This window comes from Protopterus annectens, chromosome 1.part2 (assembly GCF_019279795.1).
Source record: "Protopterus annectens isolate FY-2018-M chromosome 1.part2, PAN1.0, whole genome shotgun sequence".
NCBI classification, from domain to species: Eukaryota; Metazoa; Chordata; order Ceratodontiformes; family Protopteridae; genus Protopterus; species Protopterus annectens.
Window position 1 is genome coordinate 98743860 of NC_056727.1, and position 15526 is coordinate 98759385.

Consider the following 15526-nt stretch of genomic DNA (forward strand, 5'->3'; position numbering starts at 1 on the left):
ATCTGGTCCCATTGATGCTGTGTATTTTGCTTTGGAGAGGGCGGCTCTTACCTGAGCATCTGAGATGTCTGGGGGCAGCACTCTGTTGGGATAGATATTTGCCTTTTTGGTGGGGAGAGGGGGGAGAAGTTTGCACTGAACCTGTCAGCTAGGATGTTGGCAATGTCTGTGGGCTCTGTGTATTTTTTGTCATTTAGGACTAATTCTGAGCATATCTGGGAATTCCCACCCAGGTTCCCAACATAACTAAAGAAAGCCTTGTGATCATCCTTAGTGTCTTGTGCAATTTTTCTCTCGAAGCTGGCCTTAGACGATTTTATGAGTGCCCGTAGTTTTTTGCTAATACTGATCAGAGATGCCTTCCCTTTTTGGGATTTTGCTCTATCATGTAGTAGCTTCCTCCTTCTATTGTATAGTTTGTTTATGGCTGGGGTCCACCAGACAGGACGTCTGCCTTTGGAGGATTGGGTCTTGGTTTTATTTGGGATTGCATGATACATGCATTCCTGAAGGTGTTCATAGAATGCGTTTTATAAAGGATTATGCGGTCTGGGCCGTATTTTCCACAGGCCCGGGGGCTTTGAAGGATTTCGCCTCTGTTTTGAGGCGTGTGAAATTTGCTTTAGAGAAGTTTTTCACTGTGGTTTTCTGGGCAGGGGTTTGGGTCGGGATGTGAATATCCAGTGAGATTAGTTTATGGTCTGATCTTACCAGTGAGGGATACACTTCTGGCCTGAAGCATAGTGTCCCCATGTTGGTGATGATCAAGTCCAGTATGTTTTCCCCTCTTGTGGGAGTGGTAACGAGTTGTTCCATAGCATTTGAGTTTATAAATTCTAGGAACCTTTGGGCTAGGGTGTTGGAGCTAGAATAATGCTCCCAGTCTATGTTTGGGTAGTTGAAGTCGCCCAATATAATGATGTTTGGGGAGAACTTCATATTTTCCAGTATTCTCAGGAAGGCCAAGTGGGGTTCCTGTGTTTGGGAGGGTGGTCTGTAGCAGGCTATAAACTGGAAGGCAGTTTTACCCACAGTTAGTTGCACATGGATAGTCTCTGATGCTTCGTGCTGTGCCACCAACCTGGAGGTGTGGGTATCTTTGACGAATATTGCTACTCCCCCTCCTTTTGTGGTTCGGTCCAAGTTTTGGGGCCGAAAAGCATGGTATGAGGTGTAACCTGGTAGTGCTGGGGTGCTCTCGGGAGCCTTGAACCAGGTTTCTGTTACTGCACAGATATCTATGTTCTCCATGCTAAGGAGAGTTTTGAGTGCGTGCATCTTGAGGTTTAGACTTCTGGTGTTGAGTCGCATTACTCTTAGTTTCTTATCCCTTGTGATACCTATGGAGGTGGGTTTGTCTTTTGAGCCTTGCCTAAAAAAGGCATTATGGGGGTAGCAAGAGCCTTTGCCAATATCCGAAAGCCCAGGGGTGACAGGTGCAAGCCGTCCCTAGCGAAGCATCGTGGCTTGTCTAGCATGTCATCCCAGGCTGACAGGCATTGGATCCCCTTTGAATGACACCAACACTTAAGCCAATTGTTGGAATTGATCATCTTGTCTTCATATTGTGGCATCATTCTTGGTGAGGGTAAGATGCTACTCAAGGTCAGGGTCATACCGGCCTGGTCTACATGCTCAGAGAGCTCCTCTATGTCTCTTTTCATGTAGTCCAGGGTGGTACGTCTTAGGTCATTCACACCAGCATGGACAATGACTGAGTCATATTTATACTTGCCTTGGAGTGACCTGAGTGCTTGTGTTATGTGGCAGATCCTAGCACCCGACAGGCAGCTCACCGTGACCTTCTCCTTGTTCAGCCTGGTGAGCGGGACGTCAGTGTGCCTGACTATAGAGTCACCTATTACAAGTGTATCAGGTGTGTTGTTTAGCCTTAAGGGCTGTGACTGTTCGGCACACTGGCTTTGTGAGCTATGTGTTGCACGTGTTTTGTTTTGGGGTAGCGGTTGCTTGGGTGTCTGCTTTGGAGGTCTCTGCTGCTTAGGCAGATTTTTATTTAGAGCCTCCGAGTATGTTTTTGTGTGTTTTTGTTTGGTTTGTTGTCGTGGTAGGTCTATGTGAGACTGGAATTGTAGTGAGTGTGGTTTCCTTCTCCTCCTGACTGGTTACGCCAGTACTGAGTTGAGAGAGCTTAGCCTCCAGTTTGGCTATATGGTTGCATCTCTCACATGTGTTGGAATTTGTTGGGAGGAGAAGAGGGTTGTCTATGTACACAAGGCAGTTGTAACATTGCCTCAAGATTCCCAGATTCACCAGCTGGACCGGAGAGGAGATTGACAACTGACCTTTGGACATGCTAGAATAGTATTGGGAATTCCTTTATAATTGAAAAAAGGGCCAATGGGGAACAAGGTACTCAAGGGGAGTTTGTGAGGGTGTAGTGCTTTTAATTTTTTAGAGCTGACTTATATAATTGCTTTAGTGAGCAAGTGCCAGGTAACTTAAATGCAGTGTGTTACAGGTAACTTAAATGCAAAAACGACAAACGGTAACTTTCTTTCAAGTGAAATAAGGAAATAAGTACAGTAAGCAATGCAGATATCACTAGGGATCTACAGAAGTGCTAAAAGGCCGTGTTTTAGGTGGAATTAGCGTTTCAGGGAAATAAACGAACAACAAGCATACAAATAAAGCTAGATTCAGCAGGCCTGGATCTAGTCTATGCTACAGCAAACAAGGTGTACCAATTTCAGTAAGAAACAGTTAGAATATGCCAGCACTATAAGCCTTTAACCCGAAATTCCCTGCTCAGAAGGGCAGAGTCCAGCCTCTCCTCCCACAAGAGTGCAGACCACAATCCTTCTTAACGTAAAATAACTGGCCTGAAGCCCAAGTGCTTAAAACAGAACTAATACACTTTTAGAATAACAGACACTGAGCTCTCAATCAGCAGTTCCCACCTTAGAAGGATGTAAGCTACCTGTCCTGCCACCACAGTGCAGGCCACAAACCTTCCTAATGTAAAACAACTGGTCTGAAGCCCAAGTGCTTAATCCAAAAGACTTAGAAATGATAGCTACACTTTAATCAAGTTACTGCCAGCAGTAATAAATACAACTGAATACTTTAAAGAATGCCAGGATTAGTGGTCAAGTTATACAAACAAAGCTAGATTCAGCAGGCCTGGATCTAGTCTATGCTACAGCAAATGAGGTGTACCAATTTCAGTAAGAAGCAGTTCAAATATGCAGACACTATAAGCTTTAACCAGAAATTCCCAGCTCAGAAGGACAGAGTCCAGCCTCTCCTCCCACAAGAGTGCAGAACACGAACCCTCTTAATGTAAAATAACTGGCCTCAAGCACAAGTGCTTAAACCAGAATTAATACACTTTTAGAATAACAGACACTGAGCCCTCAATCAGCAGTTCCCAACTTAGAAGGATGTAAGCTACCTGTTCTGCCACTACAGTGCAGACCACAAACCTTCCTAATGTAAAACTGGTCTGAAGCCCAGGTGCTTAAACTAAAAGGCTTAGAATGAGTTACACCAAGCAGTAATAAATACAATTGAGTACTTTTAAGATGACGCAAAAGCAAAATAAAGTAGGAAAAAACACTTGTAGTTACCTTAACAGTAGAGTTGTAAGAGCAGGTCCATCATGTGTAATAATCCTGGCCACCTTTTCCTGCCTTGATTTGGGTGATCTCATTGTGTTTATTTTTTTCTTTAACACTGCTAACTAGGTCTGGAGAGAGAGAGACAGTCCAGGTCTGGAGAGAGAGAGAGAGTCCAGTGTATCGGGGGATGGGTTGGCTTAATCACCTGGCAAAAAGGTTTGCTGAGCAGTCCTAATGATTTTGACATTAGTCCTAACTGTTGCCAAGGATGGAACTGCAGATATTTTATTAAAGTAAGCACATAGCTTTTGTTTTGTATGTGTATTTAAAAACAGTGGCAGCATATTAAGCAAGGAATAATGCTCAACAGGATGTTATTGTGTAAATAATGCCCGCCCAGGGGTGTTCCGAGGTCTAGTGCCGCAGGCCCTTGAGGGCATTATTGTGCTTAGAGAATGGGCTGTCTAAAATTGTTACTTGTATTTTTTTTTACTATATTTTTGATGTAAAATAGTTTCTCCACCTAATGCTTCAAAGTTGCTGTAGTATATGTAAACGGTGTTGGAGGAAGCATTTTGTATCCAAAATTAATTTAAAAAAATATATAGAAATTTGCTTTATTTTTTGGTCCCTTACTGCTAAAATATGTGGTTTCTTGCCAGTCATTGGGGATTGAAGTAATTGCTTTTTTGACAGCCACCAGAATTAAACTTAACAAGGCCTTACTATGCTGTGCAATTCAGATTCTTTATCCCAGCTCAAAAAATTATTTCCTTAGTTAAACCCATTTGCTCACCTGATATTACTGATGGAGTACTCTGTATTGAATTTTTAAGGTCTGCCAACTCATTGCACTTCCAAAACATATGTTCTCGGTTACCTCTTCCTTCCCTGTCACACCTCTGTCTGCCTTCTACCTCAGGAAAAATTTGTTGGGAGTAAGCATGGGTTATAAAACTACCTGTGCAAACACTTCCAAGCAAAAACCCTTAATCTTGTTAGACGTGCATATTTTGGAGCCATACATATGCCCTTACATTGCTTCCTTGTGAATTGCTTATCCAATATCCCTTCCCTGTATTTTCTAACCTCCTGATTTCTATAGATGTTCTTCATGTTTCACTGTTGCAGTCATCATCTGTGGGTTATCCCTGCTGTGGTAGCCCTCGGTCGTCCCGAATACCAGAGTCCATGTTTTTGTGCACAGGCTGCCGTCGCCTGTAGTCTGACATCAGGTCATCAGTGCTATAAAGCAAGACAGCCGATGTCATTAATCAGTTTTTCTTGCTATGGAGCCCATAGCAGAAGCAGTTTGCATGAGTGCTGGTCGGTTGCTACCAGGAGTTGAATTTCGGCAGAAAACATCTTAAACTAAGTACTCCGTTGGGGACCCTTTTTTCTTGCTCTAATCGATGTCCGAAAAAGTTAACAATTGTCTCACCTGTGGAAAGCAGATCCCACACCGAAACTTTCATTCTTACTGCATCACTTGTTTAGGCCCAGACCATGATGTCCCTCGTTGCCGGTTCTGTGCCCTCTTTAATGCGAGAACCATTCGCCGTAGAGCTGTTTTTGTCGACAATTGTTTTCGTGTTCCATCTTCGAATTCCAATATGGTGCCCGTCAGCCAACAGTCCTGTCCTCATACTGAAAAAATGTAGAGATGAAGATAGAGACAGGCCACACAAGGCCAAGCCTTCTGACGACACTACCGCTAAGCAAGTCATCAGTTCACCGGATTTCAGTGAAACACCTTCGCAGCCCCTAATGCATGACTCGCTTTCTATGCAGGCCTTTGCATAGACCCTTTCAGAGTCTGGTATGCCACAGAAATCCACTTTATCTTCCGAGCATTTGGCTGTCTCTGCCTCTGTTGGGTCCTGAGCCACGACGCAGGCACCGGCTTTCGAGGAGGCCTTTCGCACTACCGATTCTAGACAAAAAACGTCTTCACATCCGACTACCACTTCTCAGAGACCAAATTCTCTCAGGCCTAGAAGCCAGTCCACTCCTAGGAAATCTGCTTCCAGCCACCATCTTGCTACTGCTCCCCCACCCCAAGCTCAAATGCTTAAAATGGGCGGAGGATCTCTTCTCCCTTATCCGAGGTGCTCAGGCCCTCACTCCAAAAAGGAAAAGGCATCCTTCTCCAAAAATTATGACCGACCAAGAGTCTGAGGAATCTAATTATTCTGATTTTGAAGAGGAACAACATCCTTTAACTGTTAATGAGGATTTGGATGCAGAGGGAATCCATCCCTTCTGCCTCCCCTCCAGAGGACAGACGACTTCTCATTTGGGGAAACCCTTCACTCCGTCAGGGAATATTTTCAGTGGGAATCTCTATTTCCCGCAGTCACAGAAATGACTTAGATGTTCTTCGTCTCACATTGCTGCAGTCATAACCTGTGGGTAGTCCGTTGTCCTCGGTCGGCCCGAATACCAAAGTGTTAGGCTGGCGTCAGTCATAGTCGCTCAGATCTGACGTCAGTACGCAGTGGTACTAAAGCGCATGACCGACGCCATATCCTCAGTCTTTCTTGCCGCATGGTCCGAAGCAGAAGCAGCATTTGCAAGTGCCGTTCGGCTTCCTGAAATTTTCGTATTCTGAGTTTCAGACCGAAGACCAAGTTGGGCTAAGTACCCCGTTGGGGAATATTTTTGTCTTTTCTTGCCTCAGTTAAATCCGGATGTCAGAAAAAGTTAATAATTGTATTTCTTGTGGGAAACAGATACCTCATAGGGACTACCACTCTCTCTGTATTCCTTGCTTGGGGCCTGAGCACGACGTAGTCGGGTGTCGCTTTTGCGCTAGATTTAATAAGCGCACCATTAAATGCAGGTTAGATTGTGCTAGACTTGTTTTTGGTAAGCGGTGCAACTACAACATGCCGTCGGATCCTCCGACGCCCGCTACCGCTAAGAAGCGAAAAGATAAATCGTTAAAGTCTAAGCAGGATGAGTCGTCCGTTGCGGACGCCAGTTCTTTGGAAACTACGGTGGAATCTGTGGATCCAGCCGAGGTTTCAGCTGAGTCTCAGGGGGAGCCTTTAATATTACAGGAATTGGCCTCTCAGGAGTCAGGTCAGGCCGAGGGGGCCTCTCAAGTTTCTGTAGTCCCTTCTTTACATAAGGTTGTTAGGCCTTCTACTTCTGTCACTTAAGCACCTTCTAAAGCTAGGCCTGGTCTTTCTGGCACAGGCGTCAGCCCTAGTTCTGCAGGCTCTGTTCCTAAAAAACATATGCTAAAAATGGCAGAGGATTTGATTACTTTAATCAGAGGTTCTATGCCCCCTCCAGATAAGAGACCTAGGGTGGAGACAGAGGTGGAGGGTTTGGAGCATTCCTCAGATTACTCTGAGTCTTCGGCTGAGGATATTCAGGATTTTCCTCCCTATTCTGATTCGGATGCAGAGGACTCCTGTCCTTCTGCCTCTCCTCCAGAGGATTTTTCTTTTTCTGAAACCCTGCATTCCATGAGGGAGCATTTTAAGTGGGAAGGTCAGGATTTCTCCGATTCTCGTAAGAGGCTTAGGGAATTTTTGTTTTTACCACAGCATAGGCCCTTGGCCATTCCCCCTGTTTTGGATGTTGTTCAGGATGTTTTTTCTGAGGCTTCCCTTAATCCTGATTCTTTACCTCCGGCCCCTGTCAAGCCAGACAGATACTACAGAGTTCCAGAGGCTCATAAATATTTATATAAGAGTCCTAGAGCTGACCCAGAAACTATTAGCCAGGGACCTAAGGGTGTCAGGGCTTCTGTAGTAAAGAATCCAGTTCCTCTGGATAAAGATTCTAGAGCTTTGGATAGGTGGGGTAAAAAAGTGTATACTTCCTCCACACTAGCTATGAGGGCTTTGAATTGCCAGTTTCATATGCTGAAGTACCAGAATTTTCTGTTAAGTCAGTTGAAATCTAAGGTAGATGCTTTAGCTGAGGGTATAGAGTGTAAGGAGTTGCAGGATTTAGTTCATGCCTCTGATCAGGTAGGTAAGCATTCCTTGCAGTGTGGCTTTGATGCTCTTCAGGCTTCTTCCAGGGTGGCTGCCACTGGTTCAGTTATTCGTAGGCATGCCTGGCTTAAGGATCAGAATTTGTCAGAGCATGTTAAAGCTCGAATTTTGGATGCTCCCCTCCAATCTGAAGTTCTTTTTGGTTCTCCTGTGGAGTCACTTTTGAAGAAAATGGAAGACAAAGCTAAGTCCATGCAGACAGTTAAGGAATTTTTACAAGTGCAGCCCCCTAAGTTTAGCAGAAATTGGCCTGCAAAAGGATGGGCATATCCTTCTTCCGATTACCAGTCTAAGGGCAGATCTAGACGTGGTAGGGGCAGAGTTCATGCTCAGGGTTCTTTCAGACCTAGGACGTGGAGTTCTCCTGCACAATCTTCTGGTGAGGGCAGGGGTCAGCCTTTTCGTAAACAGACCCAATGACCTGTATCTCCAGCTGCCAGATTCCTCCTGTCTGGCAGCTCCTCTAGGAGGAAAGTTGGTACTCTTCAAGCAAAATTGGCTTTTGGTCACCCAGGACAAATGGGTGTTGGACATTATAGATCGAGGCTACAAGTTTTATTTTCACACCTTGCCTCCTTTCAAAGGCATGCAGGACGTACCTCCTCAGCAAAAGTTGGAGGCTCACAAACAGATTTCTTTACTTTTAAAAATGGGGGCTATTCAGGTGGTACCTCCGTCAGATGTAGGCCTAGGATTTTATTCTCGCCTGTTCCTTGTGCCAAAGAAGGGGGACACTTGGAGGCCAATTCTGGATTTGTCTATTCTCAACACATACCTAGACATCCCAAAATTCAAGATGTTAACTTTACAGCAACTTCTGCCTCTGCTAGGCAAAGATCACTGAATGGTAACTCTGGATCTCAAAGAGGCTTATCTTCACATTCCTATCAGGCCCAGCTGCAGGAGGTTCCTGCGTTTTCGGGCTAGTACTTTTCATTATCAGTTCTCTGCATTGCCCTTTGGCTTATCTACTGCACCCAGGGTGTTCACAAAGGTCCTGGCTCCTGTGATAGCCTTCTTAAGACTAAGAGGAATACAAATTTATCCTTATTTAGACGATTGCCTGATTCTTGCTCAAGACAAAGTCACGTTACTTCAGCATCTACAGTATGTAATGGCAGTGTTAAGGTGCCTAGGGTATTCTGTGAACGAAACAAAGTCCAGTCTAGTACCCTCTCAGGACATGTGCTTTCTGGGTGTGAGACTGAATACAGCCTCTCAGATGGCTTTTCTGACCCCGGACAAACAAAGAAATCTTCCCCTATACTTTCAGAGATTGTCCCTACTGTCCAGGCTGACTGCAAGGACAGTCCTTCAAGCCTTGGGGTTCATGGCATCTTGTATTCTGGTACTTCCCAATGCCAAACTACATATGAGGAAGCTACAATGGTATCTCAAAAGTGTATGGACTCAACACTGCCACGATTTGGACACTGTCATTCAGATAATACATTGCATCCAAAGGGAATTTTTGTGGTGGGCCCAGGAATGTCACCTAAACAAGGGACTCTCTCTGACCCGACCAGAGGCGAGTCAGATCCTAACGACAGATGCCTCGGACATGGCTTGGGGAGCACATTTCAATGGGAGATGGGTTCAAGACACGTGGCCTCCCAGACTACAGCATTTGCATATCAACATGAAGGAGATGTTAGCAGTCCAATTTGCTCTGATGGCTTTCAAGGATCTACTTCAACCGGGACCGGTGTTGATTCAAACAGACAACACAACAGTCATGTGGTACATCAACAAGCAGGGGGGAACCCATTCGTACCCTCTTTGCAGACAAGCTATGGTTTTGTGGGAGACTGCTCTGAGTTTGCAACTCACTCTTCAAGCAAGGTTTCTGCCAGGAGCACAGAACTCCTTAGCAGATGTTTTGAGCAGGCAACTAGTGGATCCCCACGAGTGGAAATTGGATCCCCATGTATTTCAACAGTTGACAGTGGCTTGGGGAACTCCAGACATAGATCTGTTCGCATCCCCACAAAATTTCCAACTGCCAAAATTTTGCACAAAGATGTTTCACCCAGAAGCTTGGAAAGTGGATGCTCTATCTTTCAGTTGGAACAACCTTCACGTCTATGCCTTTCCTCCTCTGCCTCTCCTTCCCAAGGTGCTCTTGAAGGTCAGACAGGACAAGCCTTGCATGATCCTTATAGCTCCAGATTGGCCACGTCAGCACTGGTACCCTTTGCTGAGGAGTTTAGTTCGGAGCCTCCTTGGCCTTTGCCAACAATTCCACACCTTTTGTCTCAGGCAAGCAATCATTTCCTCAATGTCAGGATACAGTCCCTGCATCTGACAGCCTGGCATATTCTGTTTTAGACTCTGGGGGGTCTCAGCTTCCTCAGCAAGTTTTAAATGTCATTTTGGAAGTCAGGCCTAGTACAAGAAAAGTTTATGCTGATAAATGGAGGAGATTTCATCTTTGGAGCACAGCAAAGAGCTTTGATGTTTCACGGCCTAATTTGAGTGTTACACTACAGTACCTTACAGAATTATTAGACAAGGGTTTGTCTTTCTCCTCCGTGAAAGTTCATGCTGCAGCCATTTCTGCTCACTATGACTGTGACCCACCATTATTTTCTCACCCTTTGTTTAAACAATTTCTTAGAGGGCAAAGAATATAAGACCCCCGTAGAGCTCCTACTCCTTCCTGGGATCTCAATTTTGTGTTGGAAAAGCTGACTTTACCTCCTTTTGAACCTGCTGCTACAGCTGAGTTGAAGTTTTGTCTTGGAAGACTGCTTTTTTGTTGGCCATTACGTCTGCTAGGAGGGTATCTGAATTACAGGCTCTAATGGCAGTTGAACCCTTCCTAATATTTCATAAGGATAGGGTATCCTTACGTACTAACCCTACTTTTATGCCTAAAGTTGTTTCTGATGTGGCCTTGAACCAATCTATTCATTTGCCTACTTTTTATGCTGATCCCCAAAATAAAGGGGAAAAAATTTTGCACTCTTTGGATATTCACAGGCAGTTACGTTATTATTTGAGCAGAACTAAAGGGTTCAGGCAGTCTCAACAGTTATTCATTTCTTTTGCCTTGGGTTCACAAGGAAAACCGGTTTCAAAGCAAACTATTTCTAAGTGGATTAGCCATTGTATTGCTTTTTGTTATTCTCATCATGGAAAGGAGGTTCCGGCTGGGATTAGACCTCATTCCACTAGGGCTACTGCCACTTCTACTGCTTTTTTAAGGGGAGTAGCTACTAAGGATATTTTGGAGGCAGCTACTTGGAGTTCAGTACATACTTTTACTAGACATTACCATCTCCCTCTTTATTCCAAATCTAGGGCTGGGTTTGCCACTGCAGTTTTACAGGGCATGTTAGCAGCTCCTAGTGCTTTTTGATTTGGCCAACCTCCCTTACCTTTGCTTTGGGATTCTACCCACAGGTTATGACTGCAGCAATGTGAGACGAAGAACATAGTACAGTTTTGTACCTACCATAAATGTAGATGTTCGAGGATCCACATTGCTGCAGTCCAATTTACCCTCCCTCCTTCCCCTCTGTAGTTTAGTGTTGCTGTGTTGCTTTTGGGGTGATTCTTTTTCTGTAATTGGTAGTTGGGTATTTTCTATGTTTGGCTATGGCCTTTCCTTTTTAGGCCTTCTGACATCTGGGGCAAGAAAGACTGTGAGGATATGGCGTCGGTCATGCGCTTTAGTACCACTGCGTACTGACGTCAGATCTGAGCGACTATGACCGACGCCAGCCTAACACTTTGGTATTCGGGCCGACCGAGGACAGCGGACTACCCACAGGTTATGACTGCAGCAATGTGGATCCTCGAACATCTACATTTATGGTAGGTACAAAACTGTACTTTTCTGGACCTGCCCCAGCACGGACGCCTGGCCATCCCACCTATTTTGGAAGTGGTGGATGATGTTTTCCATGAATCCAGCTTAGCCCCTGATGCCCTGCCTCCTGCTCCAACTAAACCTGATAGGTACTACAGAGTACCAGATTTTCACAAATACCTGTACAAAAATCCTGCTGCAGACCCTGAGGTCATTACACAGGGACCCAAAGGAGCTAAGACTAGTTCTGCCAAGAATCCTCTTCCTTTTGACAAAGACTCCAGAGCTCTGGACAGATGGGGTAAGAAAGTGTACACCTCTGCAACCTTATCAGAGCACTCACTTGCCAGTTCCATATGTTAAAATATCAACAACACACTTTGGAACAATTTAAAACAGAAGACTGCTGCCTCTCCTGACAGTGCCAACTCAAAAGAGCTGGCAGAATTACTAAACTCTGCTTGTCAAGTGGCCAAGCACTCATTACAATGTGGATATGATGCCCTAGAAGCCTCTAGCAGGGCAGCAGTGACCGGATCTGTTATTAGAAGACAAGCATGGCTGAAGGAACAACCTCTCCCTGATCCATGTCTAGTCTAAACTTATCGATGTATCCCTAGATAAGGAATTGCTGTTTGGGTAAAAAGTAGAAGATGTGCTTAAAAGGATGGAAGACAAAGCAAAGTCTATGCAACCAGTAAAATATTTCTTTCAAGTTCAACCTCCCAGATTCAGCATGAACTTTCCCTCTAAGCACTGGGCCTTCCCTGCACTTAGTAAGCACTGGGCCTTCCCTGCACCTAGCAGACAGGGCCAAGGTAAGCCCCATAGGGACAGGCCATCCAGGCCCCTATCCCAGGGCCAGCAAAGAAGCAAACAATGAACCACTTCCATCTCTAAGGCAGGGGGTTCTAAGCCAAGCTTCTATGGCAAGCACTCACAATAACTCTCCCTCCCCCTCTGCCCTCCTTTCACTCATCAAAAACTAGGAGGAAGGCTCACCTTCTTCAAGGACAATTGGGTCTCTTTAACAAAGGACCAATGGGTCTTAAAAATAATTTCTCAGGGATACAGATTTTCCTTCAGTGAACTCCCTATTCCAAGAGGGTACCCAGACCTCCCCCCAACGAACTCCCTATTCCAAGAGGGTACCCAGACCCCCCCCCCCCAAACCAGTGTGCAGAGGCATTGAAACAGGTCCAAACTCTAATATCCCAGGGGGCAGTAGAATCTGTCCTTTCAGATCAAACAGGAAAAGGTTTTTACTCCAGACTATTCCTTGTTCCCAGAAAAGAGAGCACTTGGCTCCCCATCCTGGTGGTCCCCAGATTCAAAATGCTAACCTTGCAGCAACTCCTGCCTATGCTCACACAAAATGCCTGGCTTGTGACAGTAGACCTAAAAGATGCCTACCTCCACACCCCCATCATGAAATCGTGCAGAAAATTCCTGCACTTCAGAGAAGACTATCAATACTTTCAGTTCTCTCTGCACTTCCCTTTGGCTTATCTACTGCTCCCAGAGTATTCACCAAATGCTTGGCTCCAGCTGTAACATTCTGCAGACAGAGAAATATATAGATTTACCCTTACCTGGACAACTGCTTCATTCAGGTGGACTGCAAAGAAAAGTTGCTCCAGGACCTTCTCTTTGTCAAATCACTCCTAACTTCCTTAGGGTTCACCATTAATGAGAAAAAAAATCAAAGCAAAACTCCACCAGAAAAATTGTTTTCCTGGGAGCTGTGCTAGACACAGCAACCCAAATGGGTTTCCTATCCCCAAAAAAGCAGAGCTTCCCACCTCTGTACTTCACCCAGCTGGCTTCCAGAAGTCACCTCACTGCGAGGAAGTTCCTGCAATTCCTGGAATACATGGCATCTTTGGTCCTTCTCATCCCTCTCGCCAGGCTTCACATGAGAAAACATCAGTGGTACTTAAAGAACCTTTGGTGTCTGCACTCTCGGTCCCTAGAGACCACTCTCCCTCTGATCCCTTGTACAAGGGACGAATTTCTCTGGTATGCAGAGGCCCATGCCATGAAAAAGGGTCTTCCCTTCATCCTCTGCCGTTCCGGCCAGACCATCGCCACTGATGCCTCAGACATTGCTTGGAGCATTCACCTAGCAGGCAGATGTACCCAAGGCCTTTGGAATGCCCAGCAATTTCACTTGCACATCAACCAGAAAGAAATGATGGCAGTGTAAAAGGCTCTTGCTTCCTTCCAACCCCATCTCAGGTCAAGGGGCCTCCTTATAAAAACAGACAACACCACAGTAATGTGGTACATCAACAAGTAGGGGGACACCCAATCTTACCCCCTGTGCAGGTTAGCCATGAGTATCTGGCTTAGAGCCACCTCCATGGCACTACACCTAATTGCCCAATACTTGCCAGGGAGCAACAACGCACTGGCGGACCACCTAAGCAGAAACTTACTGGACCTCCCATGAATGGCAGCTCCACAGAAAAATCTTTCTGCAAATCACCCAGGAGTGGGGGAACCCCAAAAGTGGACCTCTTTGCCTCATATCTCAACCACCAGCTCAACAAGTTCTGTACCAGGGAGTGTCACCTCCTAGCATGGAAGGTGGATGCCTTGACCTCCCTCTTGGTGTACACATACCCTCCTCTACCCTTTATTCCCAAGATTCTGATCAAAATAAGAGAGGAGAGACCAAAGGTCATCCTCATTGCTCCAGATTGGCCCAGAGAGTATTGGTACCCCTTGCCTCATACCTCAACCACCAGCTCAACAAGTTCTGTACCAGGGAGGGTCACCTCCTAGCATGGAAGGTGGATGCCTTGACCTCCCTCTTGGTGTACACATACCCTCCTCTACCCCTTATTCCCAAGATTCTGATCAAAATAAGAGAGGAGAGACCAAAGGTCATCCTCATTGCTCCAGATTGGCCCAGAGAGCATTGGTACCCCTTATTACGCAGTCTGACCTTACAGCCCCAAAGCTGCTTCCCCTGATGTCAGACCTCTTGACCCAGGAGAGGGGGAAGGTACTGCAACCAGACCTACAGACTCTCAAACTTTCAGCATGGCTTGTACACTAAAAACTAACAAGGAGTCCCTGTTAAGCAAACAGTTCCTGGACATTATCACAAAGGCCAGAAGGCCCAGTACAAGAAAATCATATGCAGGAAAATGGAAAAGATTCTGCTCCTGGAAAAAATCAAAAGGGGGCAGTACCTCATAACCTTCTATCCCTCTCATCCTGGATTATCTAGCAGAGTTGCTCAATAGTGGCCTCTCTTTCTCCAATATTAAAATGCACACTTCGGCCATCTCTGCCCATTATTATTCAGACCCACCCCCTCTGCTCTCATCCTTTGATTAAGCAATTCCTTCTAATATCAGGGCTCCCAGAAGGAAGCCAATGGCACACTGGGACCTGAATTATGTGTTGGAGAAACTAACTTTACTTCCTTTTGAACCTGCCGCTTCAACAGAATTGAAATAATTCTCTTGGAAGACTGCCTTCCTTCTGGCTGAGGTGATGGCTAATAGGGTATCGGAACTTCAAGCTCTCATGACTGTTGAGCCCTTCATAATTCTCCATGCAGATGGAGTCTCTCTGAGGACTAACCCCTCCTTTATGCCCAAGGTGGTATCTGATGTCACCCTTAACCAGGCTATACACCTTCCCACCTTCTTTCCCAACCTTCAAAACAAGGGGAAAGACTTCTACACTCACTAGATGTGCACAGACCACTCTGATACTATATGGACTATACTAAGCCATTCAGAAAAACAGACCAGCTTCTTGTAAGCTTTGCTCCAGGGGCAGAGGGGAAGCCCATCTCAAAACAAACACTGTATCAATTTTTGCTACAAGTGTATCTGTATCCACTCCACTAGGGCAAACTCCACTTCCACTGCCTTTCTCAGAGGAGTACCTACCAGGGACATCTTGGAAGTGACCACTTGCACCTCTGTCCATACCTTTTACAAAGCATTACCACCTGCCTCTCTTTTCTAAGTCTAGAGTAGGGTTTGCCGCTGCAATTCTGCAGGCGCTCCTGACTTGTACATAGGACTCAACCTATCTTTTCATCCTTTTCCTCAGCTTAACTTACGGTGCAGTGTACACTACCTATCTAAGTTCGGTGT

The 15526-nt window shown here is 45.5% G+C and overlaps 1 protein-coding gene across 1 annotated transcript in view; it reads left to right on the forward strand.

Annotated features, from left to right (window-relative positions):
* SANBR (SANT and BTB domain regulator of CSR) overlaps nucleotides 1–15526 on the forward strand; it is a 580153-nt gene that overhangs the window by 75367 nt on the left and 489260 nt on the right. The window lies entirely within an intron of this gene.